The sequence below is a fragment of the Manis pentadactyla genome, chromosome 2 (assembly GCF_030020395.1).
Source record: "Manis pentadactyla isolate mManPen7 chromosome 2, mManPen7.hap1, whole genome shotgun sequence".
Taxonomy (NCBI): domain Eukaryota; kingdom Metazoa; phylum Chordata; class Mammalia; order Pholidota; family Manidae; genus Manis; species Manis pentadactyla.
The window spans coordinates 78294541-78319920 of record NC_080020.1 but is presented as its reverse complement, the minus strand read 5'-3'; the positions used below and the strand labels follow the sequence as shown (position 1 = coordinate 78319920).

Genomic DNA, 25380 nt, shown 5'->3' with positions numbered 1-25380 from the left:
CTTTGGGCATAACAATAGAAGCATCTTGAAAGTAAATAATTTTATAGCTACAAGATTTATAGTACAGAGCATGATGATTTAGTTTTCTGGTGTGATAGTAACTTCTAGCCTTGGTCTAAGGGCACAAAGTGAAGTGAAGAGAAGACTAGTAATTACCCAGTTTGCTTACCCAGTACCAAAGAACTAGTCCAAAGCATTTCAGCCCAAACTTCACTTTGTGGACCACATTTTTTAGCTAAATTATCCATCCATTCTTCTGGGATTTATTGCCAAGGAATAATTCCCCCCTCTATTGTACTGTGTGGAGTCAGGTTTATGGTACGCTTGGGTATACTGCGCTGATCATTCACAAAAACTAGTCTGATAATCAAGACTACAGAGGTACAAGAGGTACACTAAATGGTACTCTAAGCATTGTAAAAGATGCCTATCTTGCTCATTTATATACAGCAGCAATATAAATAATACATGCTTTGAAACTGTACTAAGTTTTGGGGATTAGGGCTTTATGTAGAAAGAAGTATCAAATTTCTTGGGTTTCATTACTGGAATTTCTGCGACTTGGCTCAAGTTTAATCTCAACTCATGAGAAATTTATCTCATGACTTGAGGATCCACAGAAACTTGTTGGCTCTAAGTCAAAATAAGTATTATTCTGGAGGGCTGTGACTAAATCACAAAAGGAGATAAAATAGTTTATTATATCAAGAACTACTACAAAGCATTAGTTTCACTGGATTTGTGTGAATTCTCATTAGAATACCATGGAAAATCCTTTATTATGTAATACATCCATAATTATTTAGGGTTGACTGTACTTTACCTCTCTCATAAAAAAAACAAAAACATACAAATAATAAAGCTTTACCATATTAACCATATTTTATACATAAGAATTCAGGGCAAACATAAAAATATTAATTATCATGAAAAGTGTTCTGTCTCTTTACTGGATTAATTTACATGTTTTTAATATATACATTCAGATATGTATTTTCTAACTGCTCTTAAATCAGTTTGTCATGTCACTTAAATTTCAAGGTTTTTTTTGAGAGTGACTATACTTTTCATTTCCCGTGTATTTTCCCAAATCATTAATATACTTTTTATAAATCCAATGTATTAAATTTGGTGTTTTCAAATCAACTAAACTATGGGACAAGTATTTGCTTACCCAAGGAAATATTAAAATGAACTTTGAAGAGTCACCATGATATCTTTCTTCATGTTGCTATATATTTACCTTTGTTTAAGTCTGTGTGGGCATTTTCCTCTCTTGTACTTCCATACTTTTATCATCCCACACTCTAAGAAGGCTTAACTTAATTTGTGCCCCTTCTTATTTTTGGGTTATTATTTTTTTCTTATTTATTTGGTTATATGTCCAGCACCATTGCTTATTTTCCCTTTTCTCATAATTCTATCATATAATTCAATTTTAAAATCATTTTTATCCTCTAATTCCCTATTTCTCAATTTAAGGAACAGAGAAGAACACTATTATTTTATATTTTCTCATCTTAAAAGTCTGAAATAAAAGCTAAAAGAGTTCTTATTTTAACTTTATTTATTATAACTAGTGGCCACTGGTAGGAAAAAAATTGTATGGAGGTTTCAAAACAACAGTCATACAATAAAATTTTGCTTAAAAATAAAATTAGGGTATAATTAATAAACATAATTAGTTAGCATTTATCAAGATTGTACATATTAAATAACTAACCGTTTTATTTACTAAGGATGTTAGAGAACCAGTTGCCTAATTATACATCAGGGAATCAAGATATAAAGTCTATATTTGGTGAAATAGAAAAAATATTTTAAGATACATGTAAAACTGTGAAGGTAATAATAGAGGAACTAAAATAGTGACACAATTATGAGAAATTGTTAGGAGGATTAAAGAGAAGGTAAGTAGGAAGAGACTGGGCAGGGAATTGCTGATTTTATTATTAAATCCTCTGTACTATTTTTATGCCATATGCAGGTGTTTTTTGAGAAATATTTAAAATGGTGATAGTAGGTATAATGTTTTCACAGTTTTACTGAAAAGCATAGTTAAATATTTTGACTATTGGTTGGACATTTTCTTTATGATACTAAAAACATTTTCTATGCCTTATACTCTAAAAACAATTTGCAAAAAGTTCAGGAATAAAAAAAGATGCTCTTTCCTTTTCATATTCTATTGGTATTATGGGTTTATTTTTTGCAAAACATGTAATAAGTAATCATCTACTGATAGTTAAGTTCTTAAACATAAATCATCATTGTATTTCTCACCCATTACCATGATGGGTGATCCTTTTAAGAGGCTAATGAATTATATTTGCTAATATTTTATTTAGGACCTTTACATCTATATTCTAAATGAAGTAAGTTTAGAATGTTGCTTGCTGTATTATATTCTTCAAAGTTGAGCATCAGGATTATTCTGCTCTCTCCCAAAGAATTGGATTGTAAATGCTCTTAAATAATGTTCTGAAGCAGTTTATATAATATGGTGTTTATCTGCTTTTTGAAAGTTAAAAAATATACAGCAGGAAAACTGCCCAAATACAAGACAATTTTGGAAATAATTATGGTCGTTATTCTTTTTATATTTTCTACTAATATTTGCTTCAATTCTGCTCATATACATGTTTCCCAGAATACTTCATTTCATTGGGATTTTGTTTCATCCACATACACACCACTTTCACATACTTTAAAAAGGTCCTCTGCAGCAGGCACGACAGAGGCTGCTAAGTAGACCACAAAATATCTGTTTTTCCCTTCTTCCAACTGTAGCGAGCCAGGCATATGGTGAACAGCTACATCATATTTCTCAGTATCCCTTGTTCTCACCAAAAATTAAGTTCTTATGAATGGAATGTGAGCAGAAGAGGTATATGCATCACTTACAAGTTTTATACACTTCTTAATTTTTATACACTTCTTAGTTGGCTAGAGGATATGTGAATATCATTTTCCAAATCTATATATTATCCAAATATCTTTGTTGACTCTCATCAAAACTACAGATACTACTGTTGTCTGGTATTTAGTGTTGCAGAGACATCGATACCATCTTTATTTTTATTCCTTAGAATATAATCTCTTTTTCTCTTACAGAGATTTGACGAATGTTTTCTTGATACTTTTAATCCCAAATGTTGTAACTCCATATGTAGGTGCTAATCTCTAATTTCATGCCTAGAATGATTGAACTTTTTCAGTGATCATGTCTGGGTTACATTTTTTCTAATGCTAGAAGTTGGGAGACTTCTTTTCATAATAGGTTATAAAGGAAAGATCTGGCAAACCTCAAATGGTTATCCTTTGCAAATGGTATTAGCAACTATGTAAACAGTTATGATATTATTGGTAACTGGGGAAATATGCTTAGGATCTTGCTAGGCTAGGATTTTCATAGGTTATTGGTGGTGTGGGAAATTGGTACACTTGTAGAAGGCACTTTACATGTATAAACCATGCTCTATATATTTTTTTTATAATTTTTATTAATGAATGTTGATTTAAGTAGCCTTCTTTTCAGATACTATCCAAATATAAATTCTGAACTACGAGAAAAATAGTACACATAAAATATGTTCACTGTCATATATTTATAGGAAGACATATTTGAAGTAATCCAAAAATTCAGCAATCATGTAATGCTTAAATAAATTGTAGTGCATCTAAGTGATTTAACATGATTCACCTATTAAAAAATAATGGTTACAAATAGAATTGTGTGGGAATAGGAATTTGCTTGACATAATGCTATATGAAACATGCCAAATACAGAATTAACTGTAACATGATTATAATTATGTGGATGGCAAAACAACCTATAACAGATAAAAGGTGGCTACATAAGGTTAACTGTTGAAATGATATAACTGATTTTTAAATAAAATGCTCACAAACTTTCTGAAATGTCAGATTGTTCTATTTATAACAGAAAAATTATTGTAGGTTAAACATACATATTGACAATTTTGTAAATAGCTATAAAATATGACCAAGCTTATTTAAAATAATCTAATTCCTAAGAAGGTTAAATAAAATACAGATATTTCTAACTTAAAAAAAGAACTCTTACTTCAATAAAATAAAGACATGAAACATTTCAGTTTTCAGACTATGAAGAATCAGTTTTTGTTTCAGAAAGGTAGATCCTAGAAATAATCTAAAAATCAGTTACATTATTCCTGGACATTTGCTTGCACTGATACACAAGCGCATTTTTAGCACCACATGTTCTCCCCAGCCCACCCCACTTAAATCATTTTCTTAAAGTCTGGAGAACCAGCATCATTGACTATTGTACTTTTCAGGCCTGTTTTTAAATCACAAAAATATTTTATATGTTGCTTTTACAAAACCTTAATGATCAACCCCTTAGGTTTACAAAAGAAACACAGACCCAGAAACAGCATTATAAACAAAATCAAATAAAAACAAAGCATCAGTGAAAAAGTAGGCTTGACATCTAAAAACATTAAGTGGTTAAGAATTGGTTATCCAAATATTACAGCTGATCTTAGCCATGCAAGAGAAAAAGAGTACTCTGATTGGCTGGCAATTTCTACAAAATGCTAACTTTTTCATATGAAGGCCACAGAGCATGGAAAATATGATAGGAAATAAGGGAAGCACCAATTGGTGCTATAAGATGTTTCCAGTGCAAGAAAAATGTAAAAGGATACTAGTAAACACAGGGATAGTTTCATTCCTAAAGAATACTGTAAGAGGCAGCCTTTGATTTAGCTGTTAGTTTTCAGAAAAGCAGCTATGTTTCTAGGTTCAGAAATCAGATTCCTTGAATTCTGTATTCAGCATTAATCAGAAAAGGCAAATTATAAGAAAAAGAGCTGACATAGGAATTTGTTTTGAGATAATTAAATTCTATGTAATGTATTCACATCTGTACATGCATCCCAAATATTAACTGCCTACTGGGTGCCTGGGGCTGCTTTAAGATGCACAGACTCGTTTTCAACACAAGAAATTTTTAACTTGGTGTGATTACTCCTCAAAATGATGATTATGAGTTATTAAGAAAACTCTTACAAATAGTATATAACTTTTCAGTTTAAAAATGAAATGGGAATATTTATGACAGACACTGCTTTTATCATTCATATATTTATAAGTTCAGTCCTCAAGAAACATTTATTGTCTTCATATGAACTTCAGAGGTTGGGTAAATTATTTCTAGAAGAATAAGCCTGCATTATGGCCACATGGTCAAACTATATAGTTCTATCTATGAGCTTTTCTATTAAGCAGCCCGATTCCTTTTCACAAACTAACATTTTAGTCAACACTTAATAAGATAACATTCAATAGCATTTCATGATACTATACTTTAAAGAGAAACACAAAGAAAAGGTGTTAGAAATATTACTGTTTTACCCTCTTTCACAAGTTTTTAACCACTACAGATACTGGCCATAACCTTACTTCCTCCTTCTGACCTCAAAGATGAAAGCCTTTATATCTTTTTTATACTATTGATTCAGTATAAAAATCCCTAGGCTTCTACTCCCTTGACAGCCTAGGTATATAAACTATTCTTACTCCTTTCTAGTAAGAGAAATTGGATAATCACAGTCACCCCTTAGAAAAAGTTTCCCTCTGTGGTTGGCTGCATGGCCCCTGCAATGATATCCCTGCCCTAATCTCTAGGGCCTGTGAATGTGGAGACTTCTAGAAGCTGAGAGTAGCCCTTGGCTATCCTACAACCACAAGGACCTAAATGCTACCAACAACCTGCAAGAGCTTGAAAGTGAATTCTTCCCCAGAGAATCTTCTGATAGATAACCCAGTGGGTGCACAGCTTGATTTTCGCTTTGTGAAACATGGAGCAGAGAAACTAAGCTGGCCCAGTCAACCCAGACTTCTGACCCACAGATATGTGAGATAATAAACTTGTTTTAAGCTGCTAAATTTGTGGCGACTTATAACTTCAGCTAGGAACTCACAGAAAACTTATATGCCCCTCCCCAACATGATTAGTTCACTTTGAAGAATATTGTTCATGGGGTTTCTAGAAACCAGGGAGCTCTATGGATCTTTAGAGGTTATTATTCTTGACCTGTTGCAGAGTGTACATGTTATGTTTATTAACACTATCATTTGATTAAATCAACTGACCTAAGTAAAAGTAAACAAACAAAAATATCTCTACGGTTTAACAAAGCTTATTTTGTGGATTTCCTGGAGTCATGGTTCTTTCAGTGGCTTTGAATTGTGCCCATGTGAATCAGTTCTTTTACTCTTCCACAGTGAAAGGTGTTCTCGAAGCATAGCAAGAAGAAAGGCAATGCAGCATCTCCTCTTCAGCTATAACTAACTGCCTGCCAGCCTCTAACCCTTCCTCCAACCCACAAAGGAATGGATCCTTCACTGTTGACTGAAGGTTCCACCAACCCCATCTAGACTCTAGCCAAGCTGACTTCTAGGGTAGGGAAACTACAGGAACCATGGTTTAGGGTTCACCATCACGTCAACTTGGCTGATGGTCTCTGTTATGACCCTGCACACTGATTTAAAGTAACTGGGATTGAGCCTCAATCGCAGTGCCAACGTAAGGTACATTTCTCACTTTCATTTGCTGGGCTTCTAGCCTCATTTCCCATCTAACTAGCATCTCATTATCTTAGAGACTAGAGCAAAACATTCTGTTGAGTCCTTTTTTTCTTATTAATTCTGAGGGAGTATGTTCTGCCACTGAGCTTCCATTTCCACAGCTGGGTCCTCACTGCCAGTGGATTCCCTTAATGCCAATTGTTCACTTACCTAGATCTCCACCTATTATTTCTTACCATTACCCCATAGTGTGTAGCGTTTTTGACCTGCAGAGCATTTCTATTACTTATTCTTAGTACCATCTTAATGATGACTATGTACACACACCTCCATGCCTGTTCTTTGCTACCAGTCTTCAAGATCTCCACAGCAGATCTACTAACCTGTTTTGACCTCCTCTCAATGGTCTGCTGTAGGACTTTTCTCAAGTGCTTACTCTATTATCCTAGAATGCTCATTTTAGAATCCAAGGCACACTTGTTCTGATTGCATAATCACAGAAACTCTGTTTAAAAAGTTCTGTTTGACAATGAAGCAAAACTGAAGGAACAAAATAACAGCAGACTCACAAACTCCAAGAAGGGACTAGTGGTTACCAAAGGGGAGGGGTGTGGGAGGGCAGGTGGGGAGGGAGGGAGAATGGGATTGAGGGGTATTATGTTTAGTACACATGGTGTGGGGGGTCAGGGGGAAAACAGTGTAGCACAGAGAAGGCAGACAGTGAATCTGTGGCATCTTACTACACTGATGGACAGTGACTGCATTGGGGTATGGGTGGGGACTTGATAATATGGGTGAATGTAGTAAACACATTGTTTTTTCATGTGAAACCTACATAAGAGTGTATATCAGTAATACCTTAATAAAAAATTTTTTAAAAAGTTGTTTTAAAATCTTTGTCGCAGAACAGATTACAGTCATGGAGGAACAGCTCTGTATCAATAGGATGAATCACTAATTTTTGTTTGTATGCTTGGTTTTTCCAGGAAGAAGGTATTATATCTCATCTTTTTATACACTCATCATTTTAAGTCATAGTCCTTATGAGTCAGTTAAGAAGTTTATGCAAAAAGGTATATCTTCTCTGAAAAGATTATTTTTGAAGCTTAAATTTTTTAAATTTTAAGATAATTTAAAATTTATTTCACTATATTATAATATTTTAGGATGAATTTCCATACTAAGATTAGTTTTTACAGCTTCAACATTTAATCATTTTTAGTTATTTAAAATATTTCATATCCTCCAAAGGTTGTTATGGATAAAAAGATAACTTAAAAGTAACTTAACCAGAAATACTATTGTTCAGTTTAAAAAATGTAATTACTGTTTCTTAAAAGTGCCATTACAGGTGGATTATATAAGGTACAAAATGAAAATACTTGCATACATTGGCTTTAAACTGGAAACAAGGGCTAAGCCACTGAACCAGCTATCTAAACCTTCTTTATAAATATAGAGTATAACTATGCTTAATTCTGCCACTGGGTTTGAAATCTTAATTGCTACCACAGGCAAAACAAAACAAAACATTACTATATATGTTAGCACATATAAACATACAGAAAAAGGGAAACCTGCAAAGGGTGCTTTCATCTCTGTAATGTTTGGGTGGAGAGATAATCTAGAAAAATGCCTTAACAAAGATCCTAAAGATAATACCTATAAAAAAAGTTAAGTAGACTAAAAAAGTGAGAAATTAAGCAAATAATTGATACTCTGTTAGAGAAACAAAGGTAAGGAAAATCATGCTATTTTAAAGATTTGCTTTAAAATTTAAAAAATAAATATTATGGGATAGTAGTTGAGACACATTTGGTCAAATGTCATCCACTATTTTTTTCCTAAACTTCAACTACAGTGTTCTATAGTAGTCACTGATGTTCACTGATATGAAATCTGCAGTATATTTAGTCATCAGAGAAAACTGGTTAACTACAATTTCAACATAAAAAACTAATGTCACTGTTTTTTAAAAAACAAATACACCAAATATCCTATTACAAAGGAGTGATGGGCTCTGGAGTATTGCCATTTTTCCTCAAAATGCCTGGAATTCCTCTTTTGGAACTATCTGCCTTTAGACACTATATCACATTCTTTTGGATAGTCTCAAGAAATCTTCATCCTTACAGCAGGCAAAATTCATTTGGCATAGTGTTTTTTAAATAGTGGATAATCAGTGCATTGAGTCCCCTGTACAGAATTTTATTGTTGTTAACTGTTAACAACCATTTGATCAATAAATATGAGAGATGCCCTCTCAAAAAAAAAATAGTGAATAATCAGGAAAAATAAAAGATTCTGAATTTAAAAATTTTAATATGACCACTTTTTCCAATAAAATGTCTTTGAATTCAATTGCAAAACTTTGAAGTTTTTAAAGTGAGAACATGATTGAGATGTTTTAGATTTTTAGATCTTTTGACTTAGACCTTATGAAGTCAATCTTTTGAGTTTATAATTTTCATTATCATTAGTGAATTTTTTTATCCAACAAATATTTGTGCTTGCTATGTTTCTGATACTACACCAAGTAGACCTTATCCTTGTTCTCAAGATGTTATAATCTCAGAGGGGAAAACAGATAATTCATAGATATTTATTTACCATTGTGATAAATACTAGAAGAACAAAGAGGAAGATATAATTTGGTGGGTTACAGAACATTTCCTAAAAGTTACACTAAGGCTGATAGCTGAAGAAAGTGTTAGTGATAAAGGGGCAAAAAGAATTAAAAACTGAGGCATCAGAATTAATGTATTATAAACTAAGAGAATTAAACAGTAAGGACCCTAGGGTGGGCAGGAAAGTGATGAGTAGGAGAAATATTAAGAAAGGTCAGTGTGGCTCAATCACAGTGATTCCAATGTGTGCCATGAGATCACTTTAACTTTATCATAGGATCAGCATGAAGTCAGCAAAGGTTTTGAGAAAGAAGCACATGATCATTAGATCTATTGTTTTAAATAGATGACTCTGATAGCTCCCTTGAGAAAATGAAAGAGAGGGGCAATGAAATTACTTCTGAAGTGGCACAGTGATAGTTGAGCTGCTTGGGCAACAGTGAAGAAATGTGGATGGATTCAAAATGTTTCAAAGTTAAAAGGACTGATGTAGGCCATGAAAAACTTGGTAAGGAAGGACATGTCATGGGTGACTCCCAGATTTCTGGCAGAAACATTACAGCGATGTCATGAGACAGGTAACACTGGATGTGCATCAAGTTTGGAGGAAGGGGAGCAAAAGGGGCAGGGGAGAAGCAAAAGTTCAATTTAGAATGTGTGAAAAATTCAGCAAGAACATTTACTAACAATTCTGTTCTTACAGAGTATTTCCAGAAAGGAAATTACACATTCCTCCTAACTTGTTTAACAATTTTATTGACTTTGTATTTTAGAAAACAGTTGATCATTACCTTAGGTATGTTATTACAGCAATACATACCTTTATCAGCAAACAATGAATAATAATTTATGGTTTCTGTAACTTCTGCATAAATTCAATTGTAGTACCAACCCAATTATGTTGAGATTTTCTCTGCTCGGTCTGAAAATACTTAGCTTTAAAGGGCCAGGCTTATTTTCTACCTTTGAATATACAGTGCTTAGCAGTGCCTGGTTAGTAAAAATTGGTTGAACTGAATCCATTCTATTATGATGACATGTATTATTTCTGGCCAAAATAAATGTTATGTTATTTATAGAATTATTAAGTATCTTAAGTCTTAAGTAGCCCACGCTATTTTATGTCAAGTAGGCATATCGAGTTCCTGGAAAATAAATTAACAGAAGTCAATGTAGCTGATATTTGCTTTACTATTTTGTATATAGGCTTGGGTAGTTTTAAAGGATATGAAAGTGGAAATAATTATACAGTCTTCATGTTAGCATTCACTGTAGGTGATGAACATGAATCAATGGTGCTGTTACATAGGAAATGTCAACTTATTTTAGTATCATTTCATCTGAATAGTAATTTGCCTACTATATGATGACCACATAATTCATTTTCAAGATCAAGTTTTAATATATGGTTGCCAATCACATATAGCCATTAAGTTAACTTCATTTTAAATATCATTTTGAAAATGGAGCCATAAAATAATAATTTATTTTATTGAAAAATCACTATTGGTGATTTATTCAACCAGATAAGACTTGATGTTCTGTCTAACAAAATAAAACTTAAGTCAAAAAGCATTAGTAGATACAAAGAGGGTCTTTACTTAAGAAGAGGAACAATTTATAAGCAAGTTATAACATCCTTAATGCAGCTAACATTATAAATTTAAAATATATATAGCAAAACTGACAAAATTACTAACAGAAATCAACAAATCCACAAGCACAGTGTGAGTTAAGAGATTTCTCAGACACTGACATATTAAATAGAGTGAAAATCAGATTTAACAACTAACAAGCTTGATTTAATGGACACTTACATGAGCCACCACCTACAAATAGAAAATATTCTTTTCAAGCACTCTCATATTCATAAAAAACTGATCACAACTAAAATTTTTTAATTGAATGATTTTTATACCACAAAAAGGTATAGAAAAAGTCAACAATATATATGATATGAATTATATTCTTTGAACATAATGGCTAAAATTAGTAATTAATAAAAGATGTTTCAAAATGCTATACTTTGAGAAATTAAAACATGTATTTCTAAGTATATAAAATCACAATAGGAAACTGTTTAATTTAAACTACAAAATCCCTATGCATAAAAACTTGTAAGATATAGCTAAAGTAGTATTTAGAGAAAGTGCATAGCTTAAATGTGTATATTAGGTGATGGGAAAGGCTAGAAATATTAGATGTTTTGGATTTATCGTACACAGTAATAAATACAGGGAGCTTATCATTTATGCTCTATTTAAAATTTACAAACATATTTATTACATTTCTACCTTAGACTTGGCACTTGCCAGATAAAGCTGAATTAAGTGGAATGTAAGATTGTATTGTAAAGTTTATTGTTGAAGGAAAAAAGAGACAAATGATTATTTAACACTGTAGTGTAATATGTACAATCAAGTATAATAGAGAGTGGTAAAAACATAACTACGGGGTAAAACCAGCTGTACTGTGTTACTGTGTGTTTTCTAATCCTTGAAATTGCATTGAAGTGGAGAGTACAGAGAAATATCTCAGAAGAAAACAAACAGCATTCAAACTGGGAGAGAAGTTATCATAAACTGTAGTGCATTTCATTGGCTCAGTAAAAATGTTACACACTCTTTGTATGATGGGGGGAAGCTTGGCTATTATGCTTAAGCCAAGGCATTGTCACCTATCCTCCATGTACTAACTCCCTGACACAGCTCAGGTAAGGTGCTTCCCAGAGGAGTTTCATCCCTCTCTGCAATACTCAGGAGACTAGCACCCCACCAAAGGCAAAGGTGATTAGAACACAGGTTGATAAGTGCTATAGGGACTCACATTAAGGGGAAAACAACAAAATACTGGGGTTAACCTCATAAAAAATATTCTTGGTTAAGCTGCATTTTGAAGAAAAATTAGTGTGATGTAAAGGAATAATAATAAAAAAAATTCAGACCAGAGTAAAAACATGGAAAAATGCACAAAGGAAGCAATGAATTACAAATGAAATACAGAAAACAAGAAACTATTTTCTCCCTGATTAGTGGGGAAGAGTTGTTTAGTGCAAAGTGGGAACTAGAAACACAAACTGGTAAGAAAGGGATATTCACAAGGAGTCCATCCTGGGAGTTTAGAGAAGTCTTCTTGGAAATGATTATGATTATTCTGGAGCTTAATATTGAAGTAAAAATTAACCAGGCAAAGAAATATAAATAAGTGAGGCTGTAGTATGGAATCAAGATGACAAGGTGTGATGAAGGAAGTAGGATGCCAGGAAATAGAGGTAGCAGTACAGACTCTCATTTCACGAAGAAAAATAGCACAGAAATCAAATGGTAGTTAGGAACATAATAGTCAAGTGGGTTTTGTTCAGATGGGGAAAGAATGCAAGAAAATGATAAATTATGAGAGCAGGGTCTCTAGGAGACAAAGAAATTAAATTCAGAGCACAATTAAGGAACGGAAGAAGAACATCACTTCTAAAACAGCAAGGAAAGGAGATTATCATTCCCTACTGTTAAATGAAGTAGAAATTAGTTGAGGTAAAAGCAGTACATCATACAGTTCATTCCAGATGGTCTTTTCTGTCATAAAGGATATAAAGTTATTACCTGTAACTGAGAGGAGTTGAAATTGAGAGCATTTGGAGAGCAGATATATGAAACACTTGCTATGAAGAGTAAACTATCAACTAATGAGTGAAAAGAGTAGTATTCCCAGGAGTATACAGGGGCAAATTTATGTTGCGACTGTATACCTGAAAGGACAAAGTCTATTTGATTAAAGTAATATACCTTAATAAAAGGGAAGTGATGATACAATCAAAAACAAATCTGAGAGATTAATAGGGAACTCTATAAAATAGTATGCATTAAAACTATCACCTTCAAACTACAACTTCCTTAGTTTAAAATTCTGATAATTGATTAATCATTGACATACACAGCCTACATCATAATTTTCTGGCTTTGAACTTTTTTTTCCTAAGGAAAAGTCTATTGAATGTAAAGTAACCTTCACAGAATCACTAAAAAAATAAAGAAGTGCACTTAATGGTGGAGATAAAGTGGAATATCAGATGTTAAATACTAAAAAAAAAAAATCAGAAAAAAATCAAATGAAAAGGAAAAGAGGAACTGAGATTAGATGGGACAAGTAGAAAACAGTAGACAACTCAAAACTGCAATTATTACGCTAAATATAAGCAGCTGTACACTGAAATAAAAAGGCATAGATTTCAGATAATACAACAAAATCAAGCACATACTGCTCCAAGAAACACACTTTATATATAAAGACGTATGCAAGCTAAAAGTAAAGGCACAAAAAAGGGTATATCTGTAAATGCTATCATAAAAAAGCTTTAGTACCTATATACATATCAGATAAATTAGACTTCAGGACAAGGAATATCAGAGATATAGAGGAATAGTTTTATAAAAAAAAAAGGTCAATGGATCAAAAAGACAAAACAATCCTAAATGTGTATGCACTTAATTAATGAGCTTCAAGTGTGTGAAACAAAGATTATCAGAACTGAAAAGTGAAATAGACAAGTTCACAATTAAAGTTATAGATTTTAACACTTCTCTTCCAATAATCAATAGTGTGGGTACACAAAAAATCAGTGTACTCACTGATTTTACACATGGCTATAAAAGACTAGAATAAGTTTATGAATTTAATAGATCTAACTGAATTCATAGAACACGACACAACAGCAGAGTACACATTCCTTTCTGATGTGTACTCTTGGAGCACTCATCAAAGCAGACCATATATTGTGACATAAAACAACTCTCAATAAATTTAAAAAGATAACATACACCTTATGTTATCTGACCACAGTGAAATTAAATTAGTAATTAAAAACAAAAATATATTTAAAAATCTCCATATAGTTGGAAACTGAAAAATATTCTAGATAATATAAGGGTAAAAAGAAATTGCATGAGAAATTAGAAAATACTTTATCCTGAATGATAATGAAAATACAATATATAAAAATCTACAGAAAGTAGCTAAAGCAGTGCCATTAAATTTTATGTATGAAAAGATTTAAAATCAGTGACCAAAATTTCCACTAAAAATCTAGGAAAAGAAGAGAAAATTAATATCAAATTATTACTGTTATTACCAAAGGAAGGGAAAGAGAAAGATAAAAGTAGAAATCAATAAAGTAGAAATAGAAAAAAGAGAAAATTAACAGAACTAAAAAACTGAAAATTCAATAAAATTGCAAACCAGACTCAAGGAAAGAGACATGATATAAATCACTTTTATCACTGGACAGCAATAATTATCCTACTCACATGAAAGTGAATATTATAACTCTATGCCAATAAAAGAAATGGACAAATAGCTTGAGAGAAAACACAATGACCATTAGAAGAAATAGAAAATCTAAATATCTCTACATTTAATAAATAAATTGATTTCTTAATAAAACCTTCCCACCATCAAAATTCAAGGCTTGAATAAAAATTTGCAACTCATTTTACAAGACCAGTATTACTCTGACACTAAAACAAAAGTAAATGCCAGAAAAGAAAACAGAGGCTAATATCTCTCATATATGTGTACACAAATATCTAAAAGAGTATCAGGAAAATCAGAACATGACAACATATGAAAAGTATAACATCATGACCAAGTGAGATTCCCCCCCCAAAGAAATGCAAGTTTGGTGTAAATAATCAAAAGCAAATATTAACAGAAAAAAGGAGCAAAACCACATATCAATTCAATAGGTACAGAAAAAGTATTTGCATTAGATGGACTTCTAGGCCTATTCATGATTAAAAAACTGCCAGCAAAATAAAAAAGGAATTTCTTTAAAATGATAAAGTTCTGTCTATGAAAACCTATTTTTAATAGTTTTTAATTAATTAATAGAGTTATATTTAATGATGAAAGGCTGAATACTTTCCTCTTAAGGTCAGAAACAAAGGGAAGATATCAATCATCATTTCTCTTTGGTATTATATTGGAAATCATAGCCAGTGCATAAAGGCAAGGAATATAGAGGCATAGAAATTGGAAAGGAAAAGGAAAAATGTCTTTATTTACAAATAACATGACCACATTCATAGGAGTCTTCAAAAAGTGCCTAAAATTACTAAGTGAATGTAGCATGATCAAAGGATACAAGGTCAATACACAAAAATTGATTTAATATGCTATGAAGAATTGTAATAAAATTCAAATAATAAGATTATCACATCAAAAGACAAAATATTTAGGAGAAACTTAGCAAAATGTGTTTAAGACCCATAAATGAAAACAAAATATTGCTCAGAGAAACTGAAGATGACTTATAATAGAGGGATATAATATGCTCATGGAATAAAAGTCTAAGTATGATCAAGATATCAATTTACCCCAAACTGAGCTGTAGATGCAAAATAATACCAATCAAAACCCCAGTACATTTTTTTAAATATAGAAATTGAGGGGAGGAGAAAGGATTAAAGATGATGGTGAGAAAGGTGAGACAGAGGCCTCTTCCTAAAACCGCCTATAATACAAAAATATAATTAATACAATGAATCTTGAAAGAACAACAGGAAAGAGGGAAGCAACAGACTGCATATACCTGGAGAAAAGAATAGACCTCACGAAATAGGGTAATGGTACCAAAGCCATGGCCTAGTGGGACCCAAGCCCTTCCCCCACCCGAGCTCACCAATGGGAGGAAAAGAAATGGAACGGGAGGGAGTGGAGGCCTAGGACTGCTGAACACCTGGCTCTGGAGATGTGCTCTGGGAGCAAAAACCTACATTGCATGGTGCTGTGGTGATTAGGGGGGTTGGAAAGTTAAGACATGCAGAATACCTGGAGAGACTGAGATTCTGGCCACTTGTGAAAAGCAGGGATCCATATCTGGCTGCTCTGGGACAAAAGAAAGGCGGGCACTATGAAAGACTTCCTAACAGCAAGAGGGCTGCTAAAGGGGCAAGGACAGCACAGAACCGGGTGCACTCTGACCAGCAGGTTGGGAACTTTCACGATCTTCAGTCGCTCCAGTCACTGGCTGGATATGCAGCTCCAAAGACCCCCTCCGAGGTACGCAGCATACTGCACCTTCCTCCAAGCCAGCCCACAACTGGCTGGCAAACGGGCAAACCCTGCCCTGGGGTCAGGCCAGCCAGAGGGAAGCCCTGCCTACAGCAGCTATAAACGCAAAGTATAGAGACTTATACCTGTGTGATTGGCCCACTGGTTCTGGCAGTGGAGACAGGCATAGCAGCCGGGAAGCAGGAAACAGCTCTTTCCTCTCCCCAGGCACCAACACAGCTCCCCTGCAACCCTTGACATTGCTCCAGGGGCTGAGCAGCTCGAGTAGAGCTTCCAGGCACTAGAGGATGCCACATACAAATATGACACATCAAAGGAACCTGGTTCAAAGCAAAATCATACATACACCAGAGAAAGTCAAGGGAAACCAACCTCATGAATCTTCCTGAAAGAGAGTTCAAAATAAAAATCGTAAACATGCTCATTGAGGTACAGAAAAAATATTCAGGAACTCAGGAATGAATTCCATTTGGAGATCCAATCATTACAGACACATATAAGAGATGAAACATACAATAGAAGGAAGGTTTTAAAAGCACATTAGATACAGTGAAGGAGACAATAAATGAAACAGAAATGAAAGAAGAGAAATACAAAGAAGCTGAGGCAAAGAGAGAAAAAAGGAACTCTATGAATGAAAGAATATTGAGAGAACTGTGTGACCAATACAAATGGTTCATATTATAGGGGTACCAGAAGAAGAAGAAAGAGAAAAAGTGATAGACAGTGCCTTGAACAGGTAATTGCTGAAAATGTCACCAATCTGGGGAAGGAGATAGTCTCTCAGGCCATGGAGATCCACAGATCTCCCAACACAAGGGGCCCAAGGTAAACAACACCAAGACATATAATAATTAAAACAGCAAAGATCAAGGATAAAGACAGACTATTAAAAGCAGCCAGAGAACTGCCCTTGCACTCTTCACCATGTAAGAACTTATTCACTATGTAAGAACTTGTTTACCATGTAAGAACTTGTTTGTTATGCTTCAGAAGATTGGAGACTATTGAGAATTAGGCTTGGGGTTGATTAATGATTGTGCATTGAGTCCCCTATACAGAATTTTATTGTTGTTAACAACCATTTGATCAATAAGTATGAGAGATGCCCTCTCACAAAAAAAAAAAAAGCAGCCAGAGAGAGAAAAAAGATCACCTACAAAGGAAAGCCCATCAGGCTATCATCAGACTTCTCAGGAGAAACCTTACAGGCCAGAAGGGAGTGGGATGATATGTTTGATGCAATTAAGGAGAATGGCCTCAAACCAAGAATATTTTATCCAGGAAGATTATCTTTTAAATTTGAAGGAGGGATTAAATAATTAGCAGATAAGCAAAAGCTGAGAGAATTTACCTCCCACAAGCCATCTTTACAGTGTATTTTGGAGGGACTGTTATAGATGCAAGTATTCCTAAGGCTTAACAGAGGTCACCAGAGGAAATAAAACCACCGTAAAGAAAGTAGAACAGTTAATTACTTAGCAAATGCAAAATTAAATCAACTATCCCCCAAGTCAATCAAGGAATTGAGAAAGAGTACAGAATATGATACCTAATATATAAAGAATGGAGGAGGAAGAAAAAGGAGGAGAAAAAAAGAACCTTTAGATTGTGTTTGTAACTGCATACTAAGTGAGTTAAGTTAGACTCTTAGATAGTAAGAAAGTTAACCTTGAATCTTTTGTAACCAAGGATCTAAAGCCTGCAATGCATATAAGTACATACTATCCATAATCACCCTAAATGTAAATGCACTGAATGCACCAGTCAAAAGACATAGAGTCACTGAATGGATAAAAAAAAAAAAGACCCATCTATATGCTGCCTACAAGAGACTCACTTTAAACCCAAAAATATACACAGACTAAAAGTGAAGGGATGGAAAAAGATATTTCATGCAACTAATAGGGAGAAAAAAGAAGGAGTTGCAGTACTTGTATGAGCTAAAACAAGACTTCAAAAAAAGAAAGTCACAAGAGACAAAGAAGGACATTACATAATGATAAAGCGGTCAATCCACCAAGAAGATATAGCCATTATAAATACCTATGCACCCAACATGGGAGCACCTACATATGTGAAACAAATACTAACAGAATTAAAAGGGGAAACAGAATGCAATGCATTCATTCTAGGAGACTTCAACACTCTACTCACTCCAAAGGACAGATCAACCAGACAGAAAATAAGTAAGGACACAGAGACACTGAACGACACACTAGAACAGATGGACCTAACAGACATCTACAGAACTCAACACCCAAAAGCAGCAGAATACACATTCTTCTCAAGATGCACATGGAACATTTTCAAGAATAGATCATATACTAGGCCACAAAAAGAGCCTCGGTAAATTAAAAAAGACTGAAATTGCACCAACCAGTTTTTCAGACCACAAAGGTATGAAACTAGAAATAAATTATGCAAAGAAAATGAAAAATTCTACAAACACATGGAGGCTTCACAACATACTCCGAAATAACCAATGGATCAATGACCAAATAAAAACAGAGATCAATGCAATCTATGGAGACAAATGACAACAATAATTCAACACCACAAAAATCTGTGGGATGCGGTGAATGCTGTGCTAAGAGGAAAGTATATTGCAGTACAGGCCTACCTCCAGAAAGAACAATCCCATATAAACAGTCTCAAGTCACAATTAACGAAACTAGAAAAAGAAGAACAAATGAGGCCCAAAGTCAGTAGAAGGAGGGACATAATAAAGATTATAGCAGAAATAAATAAAATTGAGAAATATAAAACAATAGAAAGAATCAATGAAAGGAAAAGCTCATTCTTTGAGAAAACAAACAAAACAGATAAACCCCTAGCCAGACTTATGAAGAAAAAAAGAGAGTCTACACACGTAAATAAATTCAGAAATGGGAAAGGAAAAATCACTACAGACACTACAGAAATATGAAAAATTATTAGAGAATACTATGAAAAATTACATGCTAAAAAACTGGATAATCTAGAAGAAACAGACAACTTTCTAGAAAAATAAAACCTTCCAAGGCTGACCCAGAAAGAAACAAAAAATCTGAACAGACAAATTACCAGCAACAAAATTGAACTGGTATTCAAAAAACTACCTAAGAACAAAAACCACTGGACCAGATGGCTTCTCTGATGAATTTATCAGACATTTAGTGAAGATATAATACCCATCCTCCTTAAAGCTTTCCAAAAAATGGAAGAAGAGAGAATACTTCCAAACTCATTCTATGAGGCCAGCAACACTCTAAGACCAAAACCAGGCAAAGACCCCACAAAAAAGAAAATTACAAACCAATATCCCTGATGAATAGATGCAAAAATACTCAACAAAATATTAGCATACCGAATTAAAAAATATTACCAAAAAGATCATTAACCATGATCAAGTAGAATTTATTCCAGGGATGTAAGGATGGTACAATATTAGAAAATCCATCAACATCATCCAACACATCAACAAAAAGAAGGACAAAAACCACATGATCATCTCCATAGATGCTGAAAAGCATTTGACAAAATTCAACATCCATTCATGATAAAAACTCTCAACAAAATGGGAATAGAGGGCAAGTAACTCAACATAATAAAGGCCATATGTGACAAACCCACAGCTAACATCATACTTAACAGTGAGAAGCTTAAAGCTTTTCCTCTAAGATCGGGAACAAGACAGGGATGCCCACTCTCTCCACTTTTATTCAACATAGTTATGGAGGTCCTCACCACAGCAATTAGATAACACAAAGAAATAAAGGGCATCCATATTGGTAAGGAAGAAGTTAAATTGTCATTGTTTGATGACATGATATTGTACATAAAAAACCATAAAGAATCCACACCAAAACTACTAGATCTAATATATGAATTCAGCAATACAGGATACAAAATTAATACACAGAAATCTGTTACATTCCTATACACTGAAGATGAATTAGTTGAAAGAGAAATCAGGAAAACAATTCCTTTCACAACTGCATCAAAAAGAATAAAATACCTAGGAATAAACCTAACCAATGAAGTGAAAGATATGTACCCTGAAAACTGCAAGACACTCATGAGAGAAATTAAAGAAGATGCCAATAAATGGAAACACATCCAATGCTCATGGATAGGAAGAATTAATATTGTCAAAATGGCCATCATGCCTAAAGCAATCTACAGATTCAATGTGATCACTATCAAAATACCAGCAGTATTCTTTAATGAACTAGAGCAAATTGTTCTAAAATTCATATGGAACCACAGAAGACCCTGAATAGCCAAAGCAATCCTGAGAAGGAAGAATAAAGCTGGGAGGATTATGCTCACCAACTTCAAGCTCTACTACAAAGCCACAGTAATCAAGTCAATTTGGTACTGGCACAAGAACCAAACAATAGACCAGTGGAACAGACTAGAGAGCCCAGATATAAACCCAATCATATATGGTCAATTAGTATACAATAAAGGAGCTATGGACATACAGTGGGGAAATGACAACCTCTTCTAGAACTGATGTTGACAAAACTGGACAGCTACATGCAAGAGAATGAAACTGGATTATTGTTTAACCTCATACACAAAAGTAAACTCAAAATGGATCAAAGAGCTGAATGTAAGTCATGAAACCATAAAACTCTAAGAAGACAACATAGGCAAAAATCTCCTGAATATAAACATGAACAACTTCTTCCTGAACACATCTCCTTGAGCAAGGGAAACAAAAGAAAAATGAACTCATGGGACTACATCAGACTAAAAAGCTTCTATATGGCAAAGGACACCATTAACAGAACAAAAAGGCATCCTACAGTATGGGAGAATATATTTGTAAACACATATCCAACAAGGAGTTAACATCCAAAATATATAAAGAACTCACATACCTCAACACTCAAAAAGCAAATAACCCAATTAAAAAATGGGTAGAGGATATGAAGAGATAATTCTCCAAAGGAGAAATTCAGATGGCCAACAGGTACATGAAAAGATGCTCCATATCACTAATCATCAGGGAAATGCAAATTAAAACCACAGTAAGATATCCCTCACACCAGTAAGGATGGCCAGCATCGAAAAGACTAAGAACAACAAATGCTGGTGAGGATGTGGAGAAAGGGGAACCCTCCTATACTGCTGGTGGGAATGTAAGCTAGTTCAACCATTGTGGAAAGCAATGTGGAGGTTCCTCAAAAAACTAAAAATAGAAATACCATTTGACCCAAGAATCCCAATTCTTGGAATTTAACCAAAGAATACAACTTCTCAGATTCAAAAAGACATATGCACCCCTATGTTTATCACTGCACTACTTATAATAGCCAAGATATGGAAGCAACCTAAGTGTCCATCAGTAGATGACTGGGTAAAGAAGAGGTGGTACATATACACAATGGATTACTATTCAGCCAGAAGAAAGAAACAAATCCTACCATTTGTAACAACATGGATGGAACTGGAGGACATTATGCTCAGTGAAGTAAGCCAGGCGGAGAAAGACAAGTGCCAAATGATTTCCCTCATTTGTGGAGTATAACAACAAAGCAAAACTGAAGGAACAAAACAGCAGCAGACTCACAGACTCCAAGAATTGAGTAGCGGTTTCCAAAGGTGAGGGGTGTGAGAGGGCAGGTGGGGAGGGAGGGAGAAGGGGATGGAAGGGTATTATGTTTAGTACACATGGTGTGATGGGTCACATGGAAGACAGTGTAGCACACAGAAGGCAAATAGTGAATCTGTGGCATCTTACCACATAACTGCAATGGGGTGTGGGTGGGGACTTGATAATATGGGTAAATTTGTTTTTTCATGTGAAACCTTCATAAGAATGTATATCAATAATGACTTAATAAAAATAAAAGAAATTGATGGGCTAACTCTAAAATTTATATGGAAATATAAAGAACTTAGAATTGCTAAAGAAGTGGTGAAAAAAAAGTTGTAAGACACACTTAAGTGATTTCAAGACTTTGTCTATAGCTGCACTAATCAAGATGGTATGGCAATAGCTTAAAAACAGGTACTTAATCAATGGAACAAAATTGAGCTCAGAAATAGGTTCATACTTGAATGTCATTTGATTCTAAATAAAGGTGTCAGGGCAACTCAACAGGGGAAGGATAGTCTTCAACACATTTTGAGTAATTAATCTTAAACTCTCTTTTCCTCAGTTTCTTCATTAGATAAATGGGATTATCTACCTCAGTTAGGTTGGTTGCTATGAAAATTAAATGACTTAATACATGAAAAGTACTTGGGCCAGCACATATTGAATATTCAGCTACTTAATAACTTCATGCCTTTAAGCAAAAGTAACTGGGAAAGCTAGAGAAATTGTTTAGAAAAATACTCTTTGATGAAGTTTCTACCTGAAAAAAAATTAAGGCAAATACAAGGTTTTGTTTCTGTGTTAAATTTAGAAAATTTTCTAAATTTTTAAAACTTTACCTATGTGCCTAATTCTAACACAGAATGGGAAAAGATACTTTATTTTCACAAATTGTGGTATTATTGTAGTACTTGACATCTATTCTAAGAAAAATTAAATCCATTTTTTGAAAGAAATTTTGAAATATTAAAAAATTTAATTGGTCAACTTTCTCTAATAAATGATCGGTCTTGAATAATATCTTTAACATGCCTGAATATCACTGAGCTTTTCTGACTTTATTAATAAATAAATCAAAACTGTATTATGGATTTTCTATTATCAATACCCTAAAAGTTAATTTACCTAAAAATATTCTTAATTATCAATGTATTTCTCTTTTCACTGGGGGTTGGTTAGTTGGATAGAAGACAATGCTGATGAGACCCCAGAGCCAATCCTCTCTTCGGCCACTAGGTCACAAATGACATTATTGACTCTAGACAGATAAGTCTTGAGATGTCAGTGACCACCATGAGAATCAAAAAGTAGTCTATCTGGGGACTAAAACAAAACCATAATCACTACTTATATGACTGAAAGAGCATGACACTGGGTGTGAGTCCTCTCAATATCCAGGGTTATATGTGATAGTTCTTTTCACAGTGATTATGGATACTAAGTATAGCTTCAGTTATACATGCTCTATCCTGCAAATACTAGGCATTCAATTTTTGGCTTAAAGTCTATTTTGTTTGACCTAAGTATAGCTACCCCTGCTTTCTTTTGGTTTCCACTTGCATATTCTATCTTCAGCCTATGTGTATTCTTAAAGCTGAAGTGAGTCTCTGGTAGGCAGTACATAGTTAGGTCTTGTTTTTTTACCCATCAGCCACTCTGTCCTTTTGACTGGAGAATTCAACCCAATCATATTTAGAGAAATTACTGTATGTAAGGACATCCTGTTGCCATCTTATTATTTTATGGCTGTTGTATGTTCCCTTACTCCTTTTCTACTGTCTTAACTGTGTCCTTCTTTGAATTGGTGATTTTCTGTGTGGTATGCTCTGATGCCCCTGATTTTAGCTTTAGAATCTACTATAGTTTTTGGTTTTGTGGTTACCAAATGACTTATATAATACATCTTATAGATATAAGAATCTATTTTATGCTGATAAGTTTGATTGCATATAAAACTTTTATTTTACCCTTTTACTCACCCCTTATATTTTTAATATCACAATTTGCCTCTTTTCATATTGTGTGTTCATTAAGTAATTATAGTAGCTATAATTATTTTTGGTACTTTGTCCTTTAACCTATATTAGAGTCATGTGGTTAACATATCATTATTTTTCTGAATTTGACTATATATTTGCCTTTATCAGTGTGTGTATATTTTCATGTTACTAGTTAATGTCCTCTCATTTCAGCTTAAAGCACTCCTTTCAGCATTTCTTATAAGGCAGGTTTAGTGAGAATGGATTCCCTCAGCTTTTGTTTGTCTGGGAATGTCTTTATGCTTCATTTCTTTGGGATAACTTTGTTGGATACACAGTTCCTGGTTGGCAATTTTTTCTTTCAGTACTTTAACTATGACACTGCACTCTCTCTTGGCATGTAAGGTTTCTGCTGAGACATCTGCTGATAGCCTAATGAGGGCTTCTTTGAAGGTCATGAACTTTTGATTCTCTCTGTCTTTGTTTTTGACAGTTTTATTATAAAGTCTTGGAGAAGGTCATTTTGGGTTGAAATAATAATCTATAAGCTTCATGAACTTGGACATCTAACTCTTTCTCCACAATCAAGAATTTCACAGCCATTATTTCTTTAATTAAGCATCTGTCCCCTTCTCCCTCTCTTCTTCTTCTGGAATTTCAATGAAGACAGGCATTTTTTTTTAATAGTATCCTATAGATTTCCTGTAGCTTATGTAGGCTTTTAAAACTTTTTCTCTTTAGACTAGGTTATTTCAAAGTTCCTATCCTCTAGCTCACTGATTCTGTCTTCTATTTGGTCTACTATGATATTGATGCTCTGTATTGTATTTTTCATTTCATTCACTGAATTGTTCAGTTCCAGAATTTCTATTTGGTTCTTTTTTTTAAATTTCTATCTCTGTTAAATTTGTCATTTTGATCATGTATTTTTCTCCTGATTTTGATGAGTTATCTGTTTCTTGTAGCTCACTGAGTTTCCTTAAAACAATATTTTGAGTTCTTTATCAGGTAAGTTGTAGATCTCCACATGTTTGGTTTTGGTTACTGAAAGATTATTGTTCTCTTTTTGGTGATGTAATTTTTCCTTGATTTTTTTTCACATTCGTTGGGAGTTTTGCACTGCTCTTTTTACATGTGAAATAGCAGTCACCTCCTCCAATTTTATTAATTGCCTTCAGGGTAAAAGCACTTTTATGTCAGCCTGCTATACATTCTGAAGCATTCTCTGACCTTGTATAGACGCAACTGCTCCATACTTCTTGCTCCCTTTTGTGATGGAATTCTTAAGCTTGCATGTCTTTCTTGATCCTACAACATACCAGGCCAGCTGCAGATACACTCTCTTTTGTTTTCCTAATGGTGGCACTACAGCTCAAATTTGTGGTTTCTTTCTTGTCCATAGACCCTGGTCTGCTTTCTGCACATGCTTTTTGCCTACTAGAGCTTGCTCACCACAGAGCTGGGAGTTGCACAAGGAACCAGACGGCTGCAAAGGGGGAGAGGTGTGGTTTTGGCGTGCCATGTATTGGGGATGACT

The 25380-nt window shown here is 33.9% G+C and overlaps 1 protein-coding gene and 1 long non-coding RNA gene across 11 annotated transcripts in view; one reads left to right on the top strand and one right to left on the bottom strand.

Annotated features, from left to right (window-relative positions):
- Positions 1 to 25380, bottom strand: part of SSBP2 (single stranded DNA binding protein 2) — a 295394-nt gene that overhangs the window by 82612 nt on the left and 187402 nt on the right. The window lies entirely within an intron of this gene.
- LOC130681229 (uncharacterized) overlaps positions 15479 to 25380 on the top strand; it is a 156115-nt gene continuing 146213 nt past the window's right edge. Inside the window, exon 1 of the long non-coding RNA XR_008994312.1 lies at positions 15479 to 17936. This is a non-coding gene — a long non-coding RNA (uncharacterized LOC130681229). The remainder of the gene's footprint in view (positions 17937 to 25380) is intronic.